Raw genomic sequence first — 22,050 nt, forward strand, 5'->3', positions numbered from 1 at the left:
AAGTGAATTTCCATTCAAACCAAAGGCAAGGAGGTTTAGAGGAAATGGAAAATCTGTTCTCAGACAACAGCCAACCTGATCACCTCACTGAATCCTGGCCAAAATCTTCCTCTCTCCCTAATCCTGCAATCAGCACAGATGATCTCAATAACTAGACCCATTAACACTGTGCTCTCTAGTCTCTACTACCTCATATGCAAGGACCCTCCCCTCTATTTCACCGGAGCCACCCACCACCCAGCCAAACATTCCAACCCTCTACTACCATATGCTCAGCTTCAGTTTCCTTCTTGAAATCTCTTTCATTGTGATCAACCATTTGGGCTTCATCAGAAGTTCCATCTCATGTCCCCACTTCCTTACCTTCTGAATTTCCAAAGGCCATTATTGTGATAATACACTTTCCATGACACTGTGCTCTAGACTTATGTTCTCACCCTCCTTTTGTCCTTCCACTTCCACCCAAACCCCAGCCTTAGGTTTTGCCTTCTGAGGCTGTCTGTATCCACAGTAGAGCACCTGGACACTGGAGGAAGTCACACACAGGCAGCGAGTGTCATTCAACACTCCTGAGTACCAACTGCAAACGAGTGCTCAGTAATGCAGGCGGTCCCACCACATTTCTCTCACCAACACATTCCCTCACCCTCCTCCACTGTTATTTCATGTTCAAGCCTCTACAGCCCAGCTGACATCCATGCTGCCACCCACACTCTCAGATGACTTTGCCACCTAAAAGAGAAGTGGAAGCCATCATGCAGAGCAACTTCCTGTTGTCAACTGCCTGGCATCTGTGCCAGCCTTCATCCTCTTCCCTCCTGTTGCATCGTGTTCCCTCCTCGCATCTGAACAGCTCCACTCGGCCTTGAGATTCCACTGCATCATACCTTCTCTGGTTCACAGGAACAAATGTCCCTTTTGTCCCTTATTTAATTAACTTCTTCTTTTCAACCAGATCCTTCCCATGGGCACTTCTAATATTCAAGTCCTGCTTCAAAGCACTCCGGCTCTACCTCACATGTGTCTAGCTACCTCCCTGTATTTCTTCTTCTCTTCAGAGGAAAAAAATAAAACGATTTTGTTCTCCTTGGGTGTCTCCATTTTTCCCCCTCCTATTCATTTTTGACTGATCCTAACCTGGCATGGCCCCATCACTCTCTGAAACAGCTCCAGTTCTGGTCAATAATGACCTCTTTGTTGCCAAATTAAAAAGATTTTTTTCCCATCTTTCAAATATTTTCTACCTTAAAAGTACAAGCAATATTTTCAATTCCTCCCTGAAACAACCCTTACCTTAGCCTCCACCAACATTTTCCTTCCTGTGGCCACAGCTCCCTTGTCTTTATAAACTTGTCCTCCTCCCTATTCTTTGGGAGTCAGTCTCCTCTATACCTGAGCTTAGGTTCCCTTACCTTTTCACTCTAGACAGGGGATCAAAAGCCCAATTATCTGTAGGGGCAAGCAAATAATACAATTAAATGACACAAAGTTGACTCTCATTTTCCTCTCAAATCCACAATTTAAAATAACAGAATCAGCAGGATTATTGACAACAGAACCCGGGCATCAGGTAAGGTGACAAAAGAGGGTAGTATGAGCTACAATAGAAAGGCATCAACACTCCTACTAGAACAACAATTAATGAGTTAGCTCTAGCCAAAAAATCCTCATTTTTATGTGAAAACTTACAATTGGTAACTGTTGGCAATTGCATTCATTAAAATTCTTTCTAGTGCAAGTAAAAGAACTTCTGGTTCAAACTGGGTTACACCAAAAGGGGAATTTACTGGCTTCTTTAACTGAAGGGCCTAGAGTTGCAGCTCAGCACAGAGTTTAATCAAGGTGATCAGGACCAGTTCTCTATCTGGGTTCTACTTCCTTGTCCCCATTCTCAGATAAGTTCTATCTCCCATGTTGTGACAGTTGCTGTTCCTCCAGTCCACATCCTGATAGCTTTAAGCAGAAACCAACAAATTTTCTCTTCCTGGAGCTCCCCATCCTCTCAAAATTCTCATTGGGCCAACATTGATTATAAGCCCACTGTTGAACCCAGTGACTTGGGGTGGGGGTGATCAGGCAACCCTGGGTCACCTACTTTATTTGCAACCAGAGGTGGAACTTTGCCTGAGGCATAAGGTCTGAGACTGGAGGAGAAAGAATTTCTCAAAAGAAAACTAGGGTGCTGCTACCAAAAGAGAAAATATATTCTGGGCAGCCAAAAAGCCATAAACATAAGCTACAGCAACTCATTCAAATATTTTTAAAACATTACACAGGCCAAATAAAACAGGTTTTCTGGCTGAAGGTGGCTTGTCAACCTCTAGTTCCAAGCCTCCTTGTTTCCTAGGTGATCCCACCCAAGATCGGACTTTCATCTATCATCTCTACACCAAATATGCCACATTTTTATCTCTGACTCACAAATTCAACTGCCTCCTCAACATCTTCGCTTGGATGCTTCAAACTCATCTCAAATTCAAATTGTCCAAAATAAAATTCAGATCTTCCCATCCTCCCACCTCCTACCCTAAGCTGGCCTTCCTCAGTGTTCTTATTGCAAGGGGAGAGGGAAAGAGGGGATTAAATTCTCTCTACGTTAAATTCTCTCTGGAAAAGCAGTTTAAATCAGGAGTCACAAAACAAAATCCTAACCTGAACACTGGCACTACCTGTGGCCAAAAAGTATTTTAAGACTTCAGCAAGGAAACTGGAAACTTTTGACAGAATACCAAGGAGGCAAATAACTATTTCCCTTATAAACAAGTGGGGACCATCAAGATATTCGCTTCTATAATTATTAACTATGGTTTAAACTTGGTGAAATTACATCCTACCGAGTGTAATATGAAATGAGGAGGCATTTTACTATGACTGTATCATGATCCATAGACAGGATTTTTTTTCTACCCTTTGGAATAGGACCTATACTACTCAGGTATTGTTTAAAAAGAAAATAAAAAAAATCTTTCAGAAAGTCATTTGTAAAACTCCATCGAAATTCTTTTGCTACTTTAAATATTCAAGAAAGGTATTTGGAATCTTAATTCATGTAACTTTGTGATTTCCATTTTCCATTTCTTTCCAATTTATTTTTAAGATACATAAAGTTTCACCATGACAAATTCAAATGAGAGGAAGATTGTCAAGAGATGTGCAAAGGTACTTTTGCTTGTTTGTCCAAAGAGCAACAGTTTACTAGCAAACATATTATATCATTTAATACTGACAACAACCTGGGAGATTGGCAAACCTTACCATATTTCAGCAAACCTAAGAAATCACTTGCTGTAAGATGCACCATTATTTTATGCACCACTACATTAGGGGAGAAAACCATCACAAATTAAAACAAAACAAGCAATGCACTGTGAAACACATACTGTTGGCACACACCTGTAATCCTTCCTGGTTAATGAGGAAGCTAAGAAGGAGGATCACAAGTTCAAGTCCAGCCTTGGCAATTAAGGAGACTCTGTTTTGAAATTAAAAAACAAACAAACAAAAAAGTCTTATTTTCAGATATGTTAAAATGTAAAACAAACAAAAATATCAATGTCTCAGAATCTGTGAAAAACATTATCCAAAGCCTCCCTTCACAGAAAAGGAACCAGAGGCTCACCCTTTTACCCAAAGTTAAAGTGAATAAATTTGAAGAATAGATTTGAATCTATGGAATCTGCATTCTAATCCATCTCACCCCAGTCCAGCTCCAAGGACTGCATGGTTTCTAGAGTGCCTTCTGGGCCCCAGAAGCTTTTCTGATACAAAGGTGGGAAAGAAAAATCATAACTGAGTCAATTCGATAAATGCTTTTAAACTGTCATGGATTTTAAGGCTACGATAATTTAGAACTTGACTTTTCTCTAACTCCTAGATGGACTAGAAATATCACTAGCACAAATACTCCACCAGGTGTGTAAGAAAAGTATCATTAAGTTCACTGCTAATTCAGTAGGGGGAGGGTTGACACAAAAACTTACAGAGTTGACTATTAATTCTGAATGTGAGTCACAAGATGATTTGTACTTATGAAGTGCCATTACCAGGCCTCTTGTCAAGTGACAAGTATCTTCTGCAATAAACAATGTCCATTTAATGATTTTTTTTTGTTTCTTTGTTTCAAAAATACCCATTTGGAAAGGTGCTATGTTATACCTAATTACTACATAAATTAATGCAAAGCAAATGCATAAAGCTAATAGTTCTCATCAGTCTATGCAGAAGGCCTTTTGAGTTCAACATCCAACATTCATTAAAAAGAAAATCTGTTGCAAAAGCCAAGAAATTTGCTGTATGGAATCTGAACCAGACTGATAGGCCTAATTCACAACAAGGCTCTTTTTATTTAAAACTAATTGATAATAAGTACATGTGAGATATTTAATAATGAAAATAATATTCCCTTTGTTTTTTCAAATGTTCCTTTTTCCTAGTCCTTCATAGCTGGCACTGGAGGAGAAACAATCCAGCAAATTCTCAGTGGTATCTCCTGTTGGGTCTGCCTTTGTCAAAGGCACATCAAATGTAATATTGTAAGTCCTCATGATGCTGGCAGTCTGTGTAATCAATGGGTATACAGGTGAAAGATGTGCAGGTGGTAGTTTACTTATAAGTATTCTTAGTAACTGAGCAACTTATTAAAATGTTTTGACATCATGTCCAAGCAGCATTGGATGTAGAATTAAGAGACCTACTACAGCCAGTTTCTCAATATGACCTTGATCAAGTCACATCTCTGAACTTGTTTCCTTACTTGTTGTCTACCCAGGGCTACCTCCCACAAAATAAATTAAGGCCAAAGAAAATCATTTGTAAACCCCAAAGCCCTACACAAAGTAATGAATCATTAGGACTACTAGCCAAAAGCCCTGTGGCTTAGAATATCGAAATAACTTCCTTTTGGGGTTCCTTAAGATGAAGCCACAGGACTCTTTCCAAAATGCAAATCCAATCGCTCCATTCCCAGGCTAAGACTCCTTACTGCTAGGATTAATCCTCAACAGTTAGGTTGGTAGATAATTACCTGAGAAACTGGCTCCTCTGCAGCCTCCTCTCCAGCTTCACTTTTCAAAAACCATTGCAAATATACAGCTGCACTCTGATCCCATTCTCTTCCACACTTCTTTGCCCCTGCATTTTTTTTTCTTTTTTACAGAGTTTATGGCTGTGGTTATCCTACCACACTCAGGATGCCTCAGTCTGCTATTAAAGCACTTCAATATTATCAAAAGGCTCTGAACTTCTGCAGGGAAAGCAGAGCCATGTCTTAGTCTCATCACTAGTGTAAAGCCCAATCTACAGCAATTCAATAAATGTTCCTGGAGTGGCAGGCAAGGGCGGGCTTTATTTGCACACCACTAGGTAATGGTGCCAAGCAGAAAATCCGAAGGAAAAGCTTTCAAATGAAAAAAGGCTTAGAGGCCCTACCAAATATACCATTGGTCTGCATCACTTATCCAAGTCCCTTAGAGCCAGAATTTTTACCATTTTAGAAAGGTAATATGGTACATATACCTTTTGCTCTTAGTAACGTCTAGGTCAGCACCCCATTCTCAAACACAGTGATAATGCTACAGGCAAACTTAAAAATAATACCTCTAAATGAGATAAGTACACAGCTCTTTCACACCCCTTTTCTTTTTTTGCTGAGGAAGTCACTACAGCAGGACTGACTCATGTTTAGGCAGCAAATAAAAAGTAATCACACACTCCAAAAGCAATAGGTTATAAAGTACTCCAAGAAGATGGGGTTCAGAAGCACAGAGAAATGGTCACCAACATTGGCAATTACAGTAACCTCTTGGAACATTAAAACAAAATAGTTTATAAAATTTATAGGACTTAGTACTGAAGAACCAGGTGAGAAAAGAAGTGAGACACAGAGCAGAAAAGAATGAATAAATGAAGAATGAATGACTACATGCATGTATACAAAAATATTATTAGAACTAACTCCTGTCACCGTTATCTAAATGGCACATACAAATAAGGGCACTCATAAACTAAAATGAGCTATCACAGACCAACCTGACTTGCTTCCATATCAAAATAGAACTAGCAGGAGGGGAGGGGGTATGGAGACAGGAAAGATGGTGGAATGAGATGAACATCATTACCCTGTGTATGATCGCACATATGGTGTGATGCTACATTGTGCACAACTAGAGAAATGGAAAGTTGTGCTGCAGTTGTGTACAATGAATCAAAATGCATTCTGCTGTCATATATACCTAATTAAAATAAATAAATAAATAATTAAAATAGAACCAGCAATGCAAAGATATACAAATATATTATTTTAAACAGCCAGAAAGATTCCTGTGTTATGCCTCATGTGAAAAATTTATTTTAAAATTATGTTCTAGCAGATTGAAAATTTTTCCTAAGAAACTGGTAGGTGTTCTCCTTTCTGAAAACAAGCATAGCACTACCTAACTAGGAAGAGGAAAGAGAATACAAAATTCTACTTCCAATGAATCTCAACACCTGGACACCCCATTCATGGCTTTTCATGAATCACATGGGAGAATTCTGTCTCTGAACATGTATGATAGGCATTACATGGTTCTATCACACACTACAAGCCAATAACATCAATAGCTACCATTCACTCTACTGAACCCTCACTGCATACAAATAAGGGAGCTAAGTGCTTTGAAAGTCTTAACGTATCCTCACATTAATAACAGAACCTACCTCATAAGGTTATCATCCTAATTTATATATAAGGAATGGATCTTTCCATTAAGAACCAGAACTTTTAACAGGAAAGTCAAATGACTAAAACATCTCTTGCCTTTTTTCATATACTTGTTGATTGATTGTATGTCCTCCTCTGAGAAGTGTCTGTTCAGGTCTTTGGCCCATTTGTTGATTGGATTATTTGTTTTCTTATTGTTTAATTTTTTGAGTTCTTTGTATACTCTGGATATTAGGGCTCTATCTGAAGTGTGAGGAGTAAAAATTTGTTCCCATGATGTAGGCTCCCTATTTACCTCTAGCAGTCAGAGAAATGCAAATCAAAACCACCCTAAGATACCATCTCACTCCAGTAAGATTGGCAGCCATTATGAAGTCAAACAACAACAAGTGCTGGAGAGGATGTGGGGAAAAGGGTACTTTTGTACATTGCTGGTGGGACTGAAAACTGGTGCGGCCAATCTGGAAAGCAGTATGGATATTCCTGGGAAAGCTGGGAATGGAACCACCATTTGACCCAGCTATTGCCCTTCTTGGACTATTCCCTGAAGACCTTAAAAGAGTGTACTACAGGGATACTGCTACATCGATGTTCATAGCAGCACAATTCACAATTGCTAGACTGTGGAACCAACCCAGATGCCCTTCAATAGATGAATGGATAAAAAAAAATGTGGCATTTATACACCATGGAGTATTATGCAGCACTAAAAAATGACAAAATCATAGAATTTGCAGGGAAATGGATGGCACTAGAGCAGATTATGCTTAGTGAAGCTAGCCAATCCCTAAAAAACAAATACCAAATGTCTTCTTTGATATAATGAGAGCAACTAAGAACAGAGCAGGGAGGAAGAGCAGGAAGAAAAGATTAACATTAAACAGATACATGAGGTGGGATGGAAAGGGAGAGAAAAGGGAAATTGCATGGTAATGGAGGGAGACCCTCATTGTTATACAAAATTACATATAAGAGGTTGTGAGGGGAATGGGAAAATAAACAAGGAGAGAAATGAATTACAGTGGATGGGGTAGAGAGAGAAGATGGGAGGGGAGGGAGGGGGGATGGTAGAGGATAGGAAAGGTAGCAGAATACAACAGTTACTAATAGGGCATTATGTAAAAATGTGGATGTGTAACCGATGTGATTCTGTAATCTGTATTTGGGGTAAAATTGGGAGTTCATAACCAACTTGAATCTAATGTATGAAATATGATATGTCAAGAGCTTTATAATGTTTTGAACAACCAATAAAAAAAATAAAATAAAATAAAATAAAAAATATATCATTAAAACATTAAAAAAAAAAAAACATCTCTTGCCATTTACTTGGTTTCTACTCTGGGGAAAAAAGAAAAAGGAAACAGCTTGGCTCATGCTCATTCTCCATAATACAAACTTTCATCCTGTTATACATCTTCTTCAGTAAGCACGTAGCAGAAGCAACTCTCTTGTCCACACTTAAAGTCTCCCCCTGTAACCTAGCTACATGTGTTCTCCACCCCCATCACTAATCCTTGAGTGGGTCTCACCCATCCATCCCTTTTCGGATACTAAAGCACATACCAGGCACCGTGCAGAGGATCCAGGATGTGCAAGTCACAGTCTCATTCCCCAGATTTTCAGTTTGGACATGTAAGCCAATAATCATACTTGAGAATAAAGTATGTACGCCACAGGATTAGCACTGTTCAATTCTGTCCTGGGCGGAAGTTCAATGATCACAATGACCAAAGAGTGGCGACCCTTGGCTGGGTCTGAAAAATGATAAAACAGTAGTAAGGTAGATGAGGAGGTTACTTTAAGGCTTCCAGAATCCTGTCAAATGGCCATGGGGAGATGAAGCTGAGAAAGAAGAAAGGAGCCTGTCCGTAACTGGAATAGGAAAGGTGAAAAGCCCCAATCCCCAATATCCAGTCCTCCCTGCCTATCTGATCACAGTACCCAGGAAAGCATCCTGCTCTACTGGATGGGGAAAAGCCAGATGGGCTGCCAAGGTGCTCCTGAACTCACAAGGAAAGTCTAGTTACTGCCTTTCCAGCACAGCTTAACTCTGCTCCTGGGACTCTTATTCTTACCACTCTTATTCTTTTTAGGAAGCTGATATCTACCAAACCAATTGTGGCTCTAAGACCTACATTTGAGGACAAAACACCATTCCCAAGGGTTCTTCATCCTAAAGCGTGGTATAGAAAACAACACACTTGCTAAGCTTGGCAAGGGAGCAGGAGAACTGATTTTAAGCATACTGCTTTTCACAGGAGAGAGCTAGATCACAGATCACATTACATACAGCTCCATAGCCACCTAAACACCAGCGGAATCAAGACCCACACAGCTGCTGGGGCCTCCTCGCTCCCGCTAGGCTATGGTCTAAGTGCAGCTGACTCACAAACTCCCACCTCCTCCTTATAAGAAAGAAAAATCCTGTTGCTGCCTAACATGCTCTTTACTTTTAATTAAGGAGGATTGAAATTAACTGTTACGAGAATTTCCTGACACCCTAGATGACAATTAATTAGACACATCCTGATTTCCTACACAAATTCAGAATGAAAAATTACAAGTTCAAGGACTCACCCCTCATAAACACGAAGCTGACAGAGAAAGAACAGTACATTTCAACACAAATTCAATCTCCTCCTGTTGGAAGATTAGCCAAACCAGACATAAAATATTGGTACACGTCAATATTATTTAGTCATACACACAAATAACACTGCCAGGATCAATAAATATTATTTATAGAGCTATAAATTTTTATATTACATTCAGAACAAGATAAAACAATTGTTTAGTTTTCCTCTTGTACTGAACTAATTAAAGCTCTGTTTATCATAAAGCAAGGAAACAACATCTCAGAGAGAGTGACCTGAAATTGATTGGATTTTATAATGAAGAGTCTTATAAACATTTTAAAAATTCTAGAAAATCACAATGAGCTGAAGAATGAAAAGACAGCAGTTGAGTCTTTAGTTTACTAATGAGTCCTGGTAGAACTGTCTAGCCTTGGTTTCCTCCTCTCTGAAATAGAGATGGGCAGAAAGAAGGGAGGCTGGAGAAAGAGAAACAAAAGGGTTAAAATATATAAATATAAAAGGGATATATAAAGCCTTTCCTGCTCAAAAACATCAGGCTTCACACACCAAATAAATCCTTTCCAAAAAGAGACAAATTACTTTTTTCAGTTAAAAAAAAAAAGCTTTTTTAAAACCAAAGGGGGGAAAAAAAGGATAGAGGGCAATAAATCTGCTTTAGTCATCTTAGGACAAGCTTCTATCTTTATGCAAATGTCAGTTCATTAAATAAAAATGACTAAGTGATACAAAATATTTTGAAACATACCTATGTGTATCTCCCAAGCCGTTTTTTTACTTAGCTCTATACATCTTAATATACAGGACATACAAGGATATTTGGCATGTGCTATTATTTCCCATCATCTCTAGTCACTTTTAGAGAATAACCTATTTATCATTAACATGCTTAGGCCAACAGAGCAGCACAATAGAGTGAAATATCTCAAGGTCACTCTGGACCCTAACAAAGAACCAGCTTCCAACTAAGTAATGAAATGGACAATGGTATGTATCACTGAGTTCAAGAGAATGTGAAGAATGGAAAAGAAACAATAAATACAATGCACGCTTGTTGTTGTCATTTTGTTTTGTTCTTTTGAGACAGGCCTTCGCTAAGTTGCCCAGGCTGGCCTTGAACTTGCCACCCTCTTGTCTCTGCCTCCTGAGTAGCTGGAATTACAGTTACACCACCACACCCAGCTTAGAATAAATACAGTGCTAAAGACAGAAATGCACTATCATTCCAGGATATCTGAAGTGACAGAGAAATGATGGAGATGGAGAAAAATAAACAGGACTGATATGTAGAAACTGTGAAGGCAATAAAGGCGAATTAGAGGAAAACAGACCAACCACAGGCAAATCATTTTGAACAAGGTCCCTACCACATGAAAGCATTCTGGCAGCGCTGTGGGAGCAGACCAAGGCTAGGGAACCCTTTGTTCTCAGCACACTCTAACCTTGGGGACCTAAAATCTGAACACTCCAGGACCTGAAATCTAAAATAATCTTGATTAAAAAACAAAAAACAAAAAACTGGATCTCACTTCTCTTTCACTCACCTCTCTCTCAGCCTTCAGAGTGATATCAGCTAAAACTCACCCAACTGGCTCATTTACAGAAGGATTAAAAGTAAGAAACAACAAATATTTATAAATGTAAAATAAATAATGATCTTTACTGCATTTGGGCAAAAAAGGGAATACAGACATTTACTTATGTATGTATGCATTTACCTGTGCAGGAGAGCTACCTCATCTGCCAAGAGCCAACTGTCATCCTGTGGCCTGGGCCCTCTGAGCAACAGCGCCCACTAGTGGTGGGTAGGACTACAGGGGCAAGGAAGCACAGACTGACAGACTCCAAGTAAAACCCTTCACATTTCATAAAGTTACCAAAGGGAACCCTCCAAGCCACCCCAGAAGGTCGGTCTACAGATGGAGACACTAAGGACCAAAAAGACTGAGTCTACTATGAGTGAAAAAATAAAGATTCCAAGTGCTGAGAGGTTCAAACTGACTTGGAAATGCTCCCTGAAATGGAAGGCACATCTCTCTATGGCTAATTGCCTTTGGGACTAGACACCCACCTTGGCGTTTTTCTCCAACTACACTAACTGGCACACAACTGCTTTGCCCCCAAGCCCACGGGGTATCTTTCTATAGAAACCCCTCCTGCTCAAAACATTCAACAACAGTACTACCATAGATTTCCCTGTGAGGGTATACACTTAAATGAGAAAAGTACCCTATCAAAATCAAACAGCCTCTGGTCAACCTGGGGAGACACACCAACATCCATGGAACAGCACCACATCATGCAATCACACAAGCTAGAAACCAGAGAGCCATCTCTGGTGCCTCCCTCCCTCTCACCCCTGATTTCCAACCCACCACCACATCCAGTCGCTCTTTCTCTCCATTTTACCATCCTGATCAGGCTATCATCATTTTTTCCTAAACTACTCGACAAATTTCTAAACTGACCCATTCATATCTCTTCTCGGACTCCCTACAATCCATGCATTCATTCATTGTATTGCAACCAAAGTGAAACGTGTCAATTTGACCACTTCAAATTATGACAGGAACGCTTATGACTCTCAAGAAAAGACTCTCCTTCATACCCATTATCCTCCATTCCCAGCCACAGGGGCCTGCTCATGTTCTTTCATTCATACCAAGGTCCCTTCCACCACAGGGCCTTTGCATATTCTGCCACTTCTGTTAAGTCATCTCCTTCCTCTTGAACTCCTACTTTTCTTTCAGATATCAGCTCACTATCACCTCTAGGAAAGCCACCTATATTTCCCTGACTAGGCCAAAGTTCCTCAAATATGCACTGACAAGGAGCACTTACAACAACGATCATGTAACATTCTGTGTAACTATTTCTGTATATCTGTATACAGTTCCTTTTTAAAAGGAGCTATAAAAACAAAAATCTGGCCTGGCTTTGCTCACTGTGGAAATTGGTCATACACAATAGGCATTTTTGCTGAGTGAATTAAATGACAGACAAAAATTTAATACAAAGAAATTTAAAAGTACCTCAAGAAAGATGCAGATTAAATACCCCTACAGGATTTGATTTTGATTGATTGACTGATTGACTGAAGTTCTAGGGATTGAACCCAGGGCCTCTTCCACTGAGTTATATCCCCAGCCCCCTACAGGATTTTAAACCAGACTTCTTGCCTTATACATGAGGTGCTTCCTGGGGCTCCTCCCCCAGCCTGGCACTGTGACATGGCACCAAGTGCACAAGGTGAGGAGAACTATAATATCCTTAACTGTCCTTCCTCCTCTTCCAAGCTGGGACGTGAAATAGACTAGAAAAGAAGTGGGGCTATTCATATGGGATTGACCCTATGTTTACATTTGATAAAGGCAGGAGGAAGAAGTCCTGGGAATACTCACAAACCTACTAAGAGAGTTGTTACAATTAAAATTGCTGCTTAGAACCTTCTAGAATTTCATAATACCATCTCTCTCCATGAAAGCCTTACCAGGATATAGGAAATTATCTTTCCCTCCCCCCTTTTAAATGTCAACGGAAGTCTTTCTTCTTCAAAAGCTTGTTTCTTCTCAAAATCTACCATGATTAATTTCCCTATTCCTTGCTGAGTATATTCTAAATGCAAGAGTTACTCATATTGACATACTTCCTATTAGTAAGTGTCTGATCTTCCCTCTTTTGATATCCAATTTGTCAGGGATAGCTCCAGATTCTGAGAACACTCTCCACTTGCTCACTGCTTCCACGGAGCACAGTGTAGTAGTCAGGAACTTGAATTTGGGAGTCACATGATGGTCTGTGTCACCCTAGGACCAAGGAACAACCCCTCTGAGCCTTGACTTCTGATTCTGTAAAAAGAGGCTAATTAGAGCACATAAATGAGAGAATCAAAAGAACCCACAAAGTGTTCTTAGCACAGTGCCAAGCATACCATATGTGTGCAACTATTTCCTATTAACATGATTAATACTACATTGAGGAAAACTCCGGCATTGACTAGACTGAGTTCCTTATTCCCAAACCAAGAGGCTTATCAAAAGTTTAGAAAACTTCTCAGGAAAAAGAACCATAGACAGAGTACCTGTAAGGTAGCACGGCCGATCTACAGGGAGACAGTGTGTGTACCGTACCTCTGCCAAAGCCGCCGGAGGGACCTGACCTACATCCTGGTTACCTGTTCAGGAACTAGTCATTAGTTACACCTACTCAAAAAATAAGGACAGGGGCGGTCCTTTACTACTTCCAACACAATGCATGGCCTGTGTTTACTCAGGGCACCGTAAAATTCAAAACACCAAGTGCTATTTACACGTAACTTTCTTTTGGCAGGAGGTGAGTAATAAGTCAGAATGTCCACCAGCCAAGTCCAACCTGACAGGCACAGTCAGCGCTCATGTATAGGATAATATAACTGATAGGGCAAAGAGTTTAGATGACCTCACCAGGTATTCACAGCCATGGGGACTGCTCCTCCTAAGTAACCCCCAGCTCTTCACACCTGTTCTGGAATCTTGCACAGGAATTAAATGTGGCGTGAAAATGACTATCTTATCAGGGGAAGTTTCCATAAAAGTGTCCTTGCATTTTTTTTCTTTTCTAGGTGTCTTACTTTATCCAGTGGAAAATGAATGAAATAAAAAGCTAATCTGATTGTAATGCATTCCACTATTGCCATGTATGTAAGAAATAAATTTTTAAAAGTTAAAAAAAAACAACAGCTAATCTGCACAGGAAATGGGGGTATCTGGCACCCAGCACCCAGTACTCTGCTCTGACCACCAATGCTGTTTAGGATTAAAGGTGCTAATAATAGAGGAACCACCGTTTGACTAGGCTCTTCTATTGCAGAGCCTCGAGAAACGTTCAGAGACTCCTTAGCTACCACTTTCAGCTAGAAAAACAGGCTGTAGCTCTGCGCCCTATGGACTTGGCATTTAGACAATATTCCCAGACTCAGTGAAGAAGGTCAGCCCCCTGGAGTCCTGATCCAGGCAGGGAGAGAAGAGCTCGGGATTGGTCAAGGGTCCTTACTTGTCTCTCCTGGTCCCTTCCCATCTTAGAAGCACAAGGTCCATAGCTATGTGAAAGCAATCTGTCCATGGCATTCTTTTCATGAATAATTTCTGCAAGTCTTTACTACATACCAGTGACATTAACCCCCTGTGTCTCAGGGAAGAGTAATGGGTGATTTGCTTTGAAGATAGGAACAGCAATGCTCTGCCTCTATCATCAGATTTTATATAACTACCCATTTAGAAAAAGACGATTTTCTACACAGAATACAATTTCCAACAGTGACATTATTCATCAACATCACCTGAAGGATTTTCTGGGTGGCTATCTGCCAGTCAGGAACAAAAAGAAGCAAATGCAGCAAGACTAACAAGTCAGCCCATGAATTGGCGGGATGTTGAAAGACTGTAAGGAGCACCCACAAACAACAGGGCCCAGGAATCGTGTCTGGGAAGAAGGAGTGTTTCCTGAAGCTGGACGCAGGCCATGGAGGACTGTTCCACTGGGAGCCCCAGCCAGCACTGGTCTGGAGAGTTCTGGAGCTCTGCAGCAGGACAGGGTGGAAACCAGACTTCACTTCTGACTGCCACAGAGTTTGGCAACTCCTTTAACATTTTTCAGAGAGACAGTGTTAGAGTTTGGATCTTAAGTGTTCCCCAAAAGCTCATGTGTTGAAGGGTTGGTACCCCACTGATGACACTATTGAGAAATTTTAGGACACAGGGCCTAGTTGGAGCAAATTAGGTTACTGGAGTAATGCTGTGGAAGGGTCCAGTAGGATCCCAGGCTCTTCCTTTCTCTTTTTGTCTTCTTGGCCCTCAGGACATGAGCAGCTTTGCTCCACCAGGACCTCTCCGCCATGTTGTTCTGGCCCAAAGCAATGGAGCGAAGCAGCCATGGACTGAAATCTCTGAAACCATGGGCCAAAATAAATCTTTCCTCCTGTAAAGTCATTTATCACAGGTATTTTGTCACATTGATGGAATGAGTGCTAACAAAGGCAAGAATGGGGAAAAGCAACAGGTGGTAACTTCTAGGTCCGATTCCTTAATCATGTTCTCTTTCTTTTTATGAACTTCTAACTTTTCATCATAAAACAAGAATACTCAAAGTAGTAAACACATTGGGCTGGGGTTGTGGCTCAGTGCTAGAGGGCTCACCTCACATGCATGAGGCCCCGGGTTAGATCCTCAGCACCACATTAAAAATAAATAAATAAAAATAAAGATATTGTGTCCACCTACAACTAAAAAAATATTTTTTAAAAAAGAAAACACATTAAAGGTTATTGTAAAGATTAGAAGAGACCATGAAATGGTGCCTTCTTCTGCCCTGTTAATGTCTAATGTCTTCACCCAAAAAGGAAAGTTCTCTCTCTTTATTGACAAGTCTTATAAATAATGCTCTATTTTTTTAAAGTCACTTATGAAGCATTTTTCACAGGGCTGGGCTCTGAGAGGTGTTTTTCTATTTCCCTAAATCATATATGTGCTCAAAAGTCATTTTGGAACCAACTAAAAACATTCAAAAGAATATATACCCAAAGTGATTCCAAACATGTTTTAAGTAATATTTTTGCTATTTTCCAGAATAACTTCTACAAAAAGCAAACTCATCTATAGGTTAAAAGATTTCAAGCTTTTGAGCTGTCTCATAACTTGACAATTTCCCAGGCCACATACCCTAGCTCCAACTCTTCTGGAAGTTTCCTTGCTAAAGGGTTTTATGATGCTACATATCACTCCCTGTCCTCCTCCCCCAGAACATTTGGGACTACAATCAGGTTTGGGTGACAGGTAACTCCTTTGATGGTAGATTTTAACATTTTTCACAAATGTCCCAAGTCACTCTCATTTAAAAAAAAAAAAAAAAAAAAGTAGTACCAAGGAAGGAAGGAAGGAAGGAAGGAAGGACAGAAGACTGGAAAGTAAACAAGAGACTCCAAGCAGACATGTCACAAAAGAGATCCAAATTGCCATTACACATGCCAAGATGCTAAACTTCAATTGATGATAAGAGAAATGTGCATCAAAACCATAATGACACGCCCCTGTACCAAACATGGGAATGACTAAAAAGGCTTATCAAACTAAGTGCTGGCAAGAATGTGGAGAAATGGACCTTCTAATAGAAACCTGGTGGGAATATAAGTGACCACACGGGAAAACGGGCTGGAGCTACTAAAGCTGAACATGTTCACATCTCAAACAGCTACCCACACACAACTTCACAACAGCATTATTCTGCTGAACTTGGAAATAATTCAAACATCTACTATCAGCAATTGTGTTATGTTCAAACACAGTAATATTATCTGACAAGGAAAATGCATAAACTGCTGCCTGCACAATGTAGATGGAACTCACAGACAAAATCAGGGAGGGAGTCAGACATTCAAATGCAAAGAAGCAGAAAGTAATGCGATGGGTAAAGTAACTCGGAGGGTAGGAAGGCGTGGGGTGGGGAATGAGGGAGCTGGTGGCCAAGGGAAACAAAATTTCAGTTAGACACAAGAAATAAGTTTAGAAGATTTATTGCAGAGCGCTTGACTAGCATGCCTAAGGCACTGGGTTCAATTCTCAGTACCACATACAAATAAATTTTAAAAAATTAAAGGTCCATCAACAACTAAAAAAATATTTTAAAAAGATTTATTTTATGTACCATATGGTGATTATAGTTACTAACAATTTATTTTATACCTGAAAACTGCTACTGAGTAGATGCTAACTGTTCACACCACAAATAGATGTGAGGTAATATATGTTAATTAGCTTGATTTAGCCATTCCTCAATGTATACAATGTATATCAAAATGTCAGGCATACAATAAATATATGCTATTTCCATTTGTCAATTAAAATAAACACAAAATTAAGAAGTCAGACATAAAGGATACAAGAGTAAATAAATGTTCCATATTATCTAAAGTGATCAGTGGCAATGAGAAGCCAGTACAGTGGCCTGAATAGAAGAGGAAGTGACTAACAGGGGGCAGGCACAAGGGAAAGTTCTGCTGCCTTATCGCTTGATGTGTATTAAGATTAAATAGCTGTGCCTATTGAATGGAAACTCACTGAACTGTACCTACATAATTTGTACTTATTTCTGTATGTATACTTTAATTAAAAAAAAAACAAACTTTTTTAAGGCATACTCATTTAGGTGCCTTTCAAGTGCCAACTTAGCACACTATTTAAATTGCCCTCAGGCATACATTTATTTAAACAAGTGGAACTCATACAAAGAGCAGAAGATACCAAGTCCAACCCTTGGGCCTGATCTCAACTCTGTCACTTGCAGGCTTGATTCTGAGAGAATCTGACTGACACATCTATTAAAAAAAAAAATGCCTGGGCAATTATACAAATCAAATGAGGTGCTGGGAGAGTTCTCTGTAAACCATGAATTGTATCCCAGCATTCATTCTGTAAGGTCGACAGAAAGCACAGCAGATGGGGTGAAGAGCAGGAAGAACCTGAGGAGACCCAGGAGAGTTGGAGTTCTGGGGGTAACTGCCAAGGACCTGCCGGTCAGTAGCACAAGTTCTTTGTGAAATTTCATTTAAACTCCAACCGAAAATTGTAACACTTTTTGATCTTAACAATTCTAACACCAGAGCCATCCTATAATAAGCTTCTCCATCATAAGGAGCAAGCCTTTCAGAAACACTCCTTATCTTGGAAGTACCCAATTTCCTTTAGTTGCAGGTCTCTCTCATTCAGTCTTTGGCTTCTTTCTTATGGTCTCCATGCAATTTCCACTTTCTTGGTGTATGTCTTTCCGGATGTTTTATGTTTCTTCCGGGATTCCAGGAACTTGGAATACCAGGCCTGTCTCTCCACAGACTCAGGACTCCTCCAACCTTAGGTGCTAACAACTAGCACTTTACATTTACTGGATGCCTTTTAAAACACAAAATCCCAGGCCCCACTCCAGATCTAGGGAATCAGAATCTGCATCTGAACAGGTTATCCAGGTGATTCGTAGATATATAAAGATTTGAGAGGCACAGACCATGGCCCTTATAGCCAGTTACCTAAGAAACTCAGAGGCCTAGGGCTAGAGGTCACAGCCTTGCCCAGGTAATGGAATTTATTCTAAAAGCCCCTGCATGAATGTCCTCACCCAAATCTGGGCCCATATGAATTGTTATTCTGTTTTGAAAACTCAAGTTACATTTTTCTGGAACTTGGGTGTGGGCAGAAAGCAGGCAGGGGGCAAGAGAGGTAGACAGAAGGGAAGATGGAAAGGCATATTTGATCTTATTTCTTTTGTGACTCTCAGGAAGCAAGGTGGATAATATTTGAGAGCTGAAAGGGAAAAATGAGAATCTACTGAGGCTGCTACACAGTGCCCTGGGAACTTAGATCACAGAATCAATAGTCCTGAGGTGCTTAGCATGTACCATGTTAGCATATAATCTATAATCTAAATGTTAAACAATATTCTGATTGAAAGATCAAAAGACTAGATGGAGAAGAGGAATCCCAGGAAACAAAGACTCTCTAGCTCAACATACTTTTATTGATTCTCTACCGTATGCCAGAAGTACACAGCTTATATACTCAAGAGATTTAAAAAAAAAAAAAAACCAAAAACCTGAAGACCCCTCTTTTTGAAGGAATTCACAGTTCAGTGGTGTTGGAGAACAAGGGCTGTTCCTAAAGAAGGTGTCTGACACCAGGTATGGTGGTGCACACCTGTAATCCCAGTGGCTCAGGAGGCTGAAGCAGGAGGATCACAAGTTCAAAGCTAGCCTCAGCAACTCAACAAGGCCCTCAGTGAGACCATGTCTCTAAATAAAATACCCAAAAGTGGAGGTAGGAGAGCTAGGGGTGCAGCCTAGTGGCTGAGTGCCCCTGGATTCAACCCCTACAAAAAAAGGTGTAGAGGGTTCTGAGTTGAGGATTCCTTGCTTCATTTCTTAAAAATCAAGTATTAGACCAGTACATGGCTAGCAATGTCATAATAGGATCTTAAAGTCTCATTTCTCATTTTTCAGTAAATGAAATTGGGAGAAATGTCTACATTAGTAGCTTCGAGCTCCTTATAAAAGTACCAGTCTACCCTCAAGGTAGAGTATTTTTTTAGTTATTGTTATAGTTGTATAAGGATTTAATTTTTAAAGGACTTAATTCAGGAACACCCAGTTTTATACTCCTGGCCCCTTGACAGCAGCAGGATAGCTTCCTTATTGCTATGTAATGATAGGGTAGATTAAATTCTTCAAGAATAATATTAACTTCACAACCACTAGGTTCTGCTGGCTTTCACCTTAGCTTGTTAGGCAACAAACTCCCAATCAGTCTAAAATCAAAGGCATCTCACCAACATACACTGGTCTGACCAAGTGCAGTCCCTAGCAGTTATGGAAGTTGAATAGACTAAAGCACATATTACCATCCACTCAGAATTAGGAATTCCCACCTCCAAAGGACTCATCCCCTTCACCTTCTGGAGGACTGGAAGTTCCAGTGAGTCCTGGTACATTATGCCTCACCTCAAATACCATATCTTCAATTATCTGATACGAATGTAATATCAGTTTAAATGCTCAGCCCTGGCATGGCAACACAGGGAACAACCCTTTTCTTCAAGTCATCAGGCATTAAAGACCAAATTCCTAAACCAAATCTACCAATCCTTGACAGAGTCAAGCAAGAACCTGGAATGGCTGAGCATGCTGGTACATACCAGGTACTTGGGAGGCTGAGGAAAGGGGATTGCAAGTTCAAGGCCAGCCTGGGCAGTTTAGTGAGACCATGTCTCAAAATAAAATAAAGAGGGCTGGGAGTACAGCTTGATGGGTGTTAGAGGGCTTGCCTAACATACATGAAGTCCCAAATCAATCCCTAGTACCACATTAGGATGGGATAGCTGGATAAGAGTGTGGTACAGGGACTTACATCCTTAGGAAAGCAATGAATTTCAGGCTGTGAAGATTGGAAACTAGTTGTATTTACTGCATTTGTGGCTTTATTAGTTTAAGTCTAAAAAACTATTTATACATATTGGTTCCCAGAAGAAAGTGAAAAGATCTGTCAACTTAATTGAAATGTAAACACAATCTTTTACCTCCTCCCACTGCAAATTACAAGGCAAAACAGAGAAATGGAACGTTATCAAGCCACCAACTCACCTTGTGTAACCCCATGAGGGCACAATTATCTTACCCAGTACTATGGAGTCATAGTGCATCCTCTTAATGGCAGTAATGCTCTGGAGCTAACCCCATGAGGCTGGATGGCCAGCTGGGAGGCAGCATTACTAGTCCCAAATAGCCATAGAGAAAGCTGAGGCTCCTGAGGACAAGTAGCACAGGTTCCAAGTAGGAGACTCACACACAATGCCAAGTATTATTTCCCAGGTCTTCCTCTTCAATTGCTCCCCATCAACTTAATTCAATTTAACTTTCTCAGAGTTAATGGATTCAAGGAAGAAGGTAAATTAAAAAAAGATTCCAGACTTTGGGAAGACAACAACTTAATAAAATATATGCAAACTCAATTCCAGCAACTTTCACTGGAGCTGCTAATGAAACTCAATGGTTTGCATTTTAGCTCCCTTTATTTCCTCTCATCCTGGTCAGAGATAAATGTCAGTGAGTGTGGGCCACACAGGCAAGGATAAGCAGACACCACCACACCAGCAGCTGTGGCACCAACTGAGCCACTCATGGATGGCCTCTGGTCCAAAGAAACCACTCCATGAAAGCAGACCGGAGACATAACACCTTGGCTAAAAATGGTGCCAACTCAGCTGAGACTAGCACCAAGACTTCACCAATCATCAAGCCCTGGTATTTCGAGGACCAATAAGCAAATTAATTTTTACCTAAGGGCTAGTATTCATATCCCCTCTTCTGTACCTCTCCCCATACCAACACCATCCACACAAACTAAAAGCCCTTGGCAGTCTTCCATATATACTGTTCCTTAGCTCTCACTATGAAATTCTGGGCCCTTGTGGCAAGGAAAAGGGAGATAGCATGGCCATTCCAGGCATATCATGCTAGGAATATGTCTATAAACTCAGGCTTCTTCTAATCCTCCAAAAGAGAAAACTGTGGCCCTGATATTAACTTGCTAAGATCCCACAGCAAATTAATTCACCAGGCATGGTGGCACATGCTTATAATCCCACAACCTGGAAGGCTGAAGCAGGAGGATCACAAGTTCAAGACCAGCCTCAGCAACTTAGTGGCTCTAAGCATCTTAGTAGTGAGACCCTGCCTCAAAATAAAAAATAAAAAGGGCTGGGGATGTGGCTCTGCAGATAAGCACCCCTGGGTTCAGTCCCTGGTAAAATAGATAGATACATAGGTAGGTAGGTAGGTAGATATGTAGATAGATAGATAGATAGATAGATAGATAGATAGATAAAAGAAAGAAAGAAAACCAAAGCAAATTAATGGTGAAGCCTACTCAGCTCTGTCCTGCTACAAAGCCTTCTTCTCTATGCTGGATTAGCCTCCACTCAAAAGCTTGACCCAAGGGATGGCAGTATCAGCGTTGATGGGAGCTTGTTGGAACTGCAGGCACTCAGCACCCATCCCAGCCTACTGAAAGGGAATCCATATTCTAACAAGATTCTCCATGCTTTCTATGATGGGCTGGAGAAGCACTGCTACATGAGAAGAAAGGGCCTCCACCCTAGGGCTGTGCCTCATTCAGCATCCTGACTCTTACCCCCAATATAATGATGCTCATATAGTGCCAAGGACCCCGTGGACCCTGT

General features: G+C 40.4%; 1 protein-coding gene across 4 annotated transcripts in view; it reads right to left on the minus strand.

The window, feature by feature from the left end:
- Window positions 1-22,050, minus strand: part of Stxbp6 (syntaxin binding protein 6) — a 255,776-nt gene that overhangs the window by 224,781 nt on the left and 8,945 nt on the right. Inside the window, exon 2 of one of the 4 annotated variants that reach the window (XM_058585835.1) lies at window positions 3,394-3,472. The exons of the other annotated variants lie outside the window; for them this stretch is intronic. The gene's annotated coding sequence lies outside the window, so the exon portion shown is untranslated. The remainder of the gene's footprint in view (window positions 1-3,393; window positions 3,473-22,050) is intronic. 4 annotated transcript variants of the gene reach the window in all.

The sequence above is a fragment of the Marmota monax genome, unplaced genomic scaffold, assembly GCF_021218885.2.
Source record: "Marmota monax isolate L192 unplaced genomic scaffold, Marmota_monax_Labrador192_F-V1.1 WCK01_AAM20220418_F8-fsc00079, whole genome shotgun sequence".
NCBI classification, from domain to species: Eukaryota; Metazoa; Chordata; class Mammalia; order Rodentia; family Sciuridae; genus Marmota; species Marmota monax.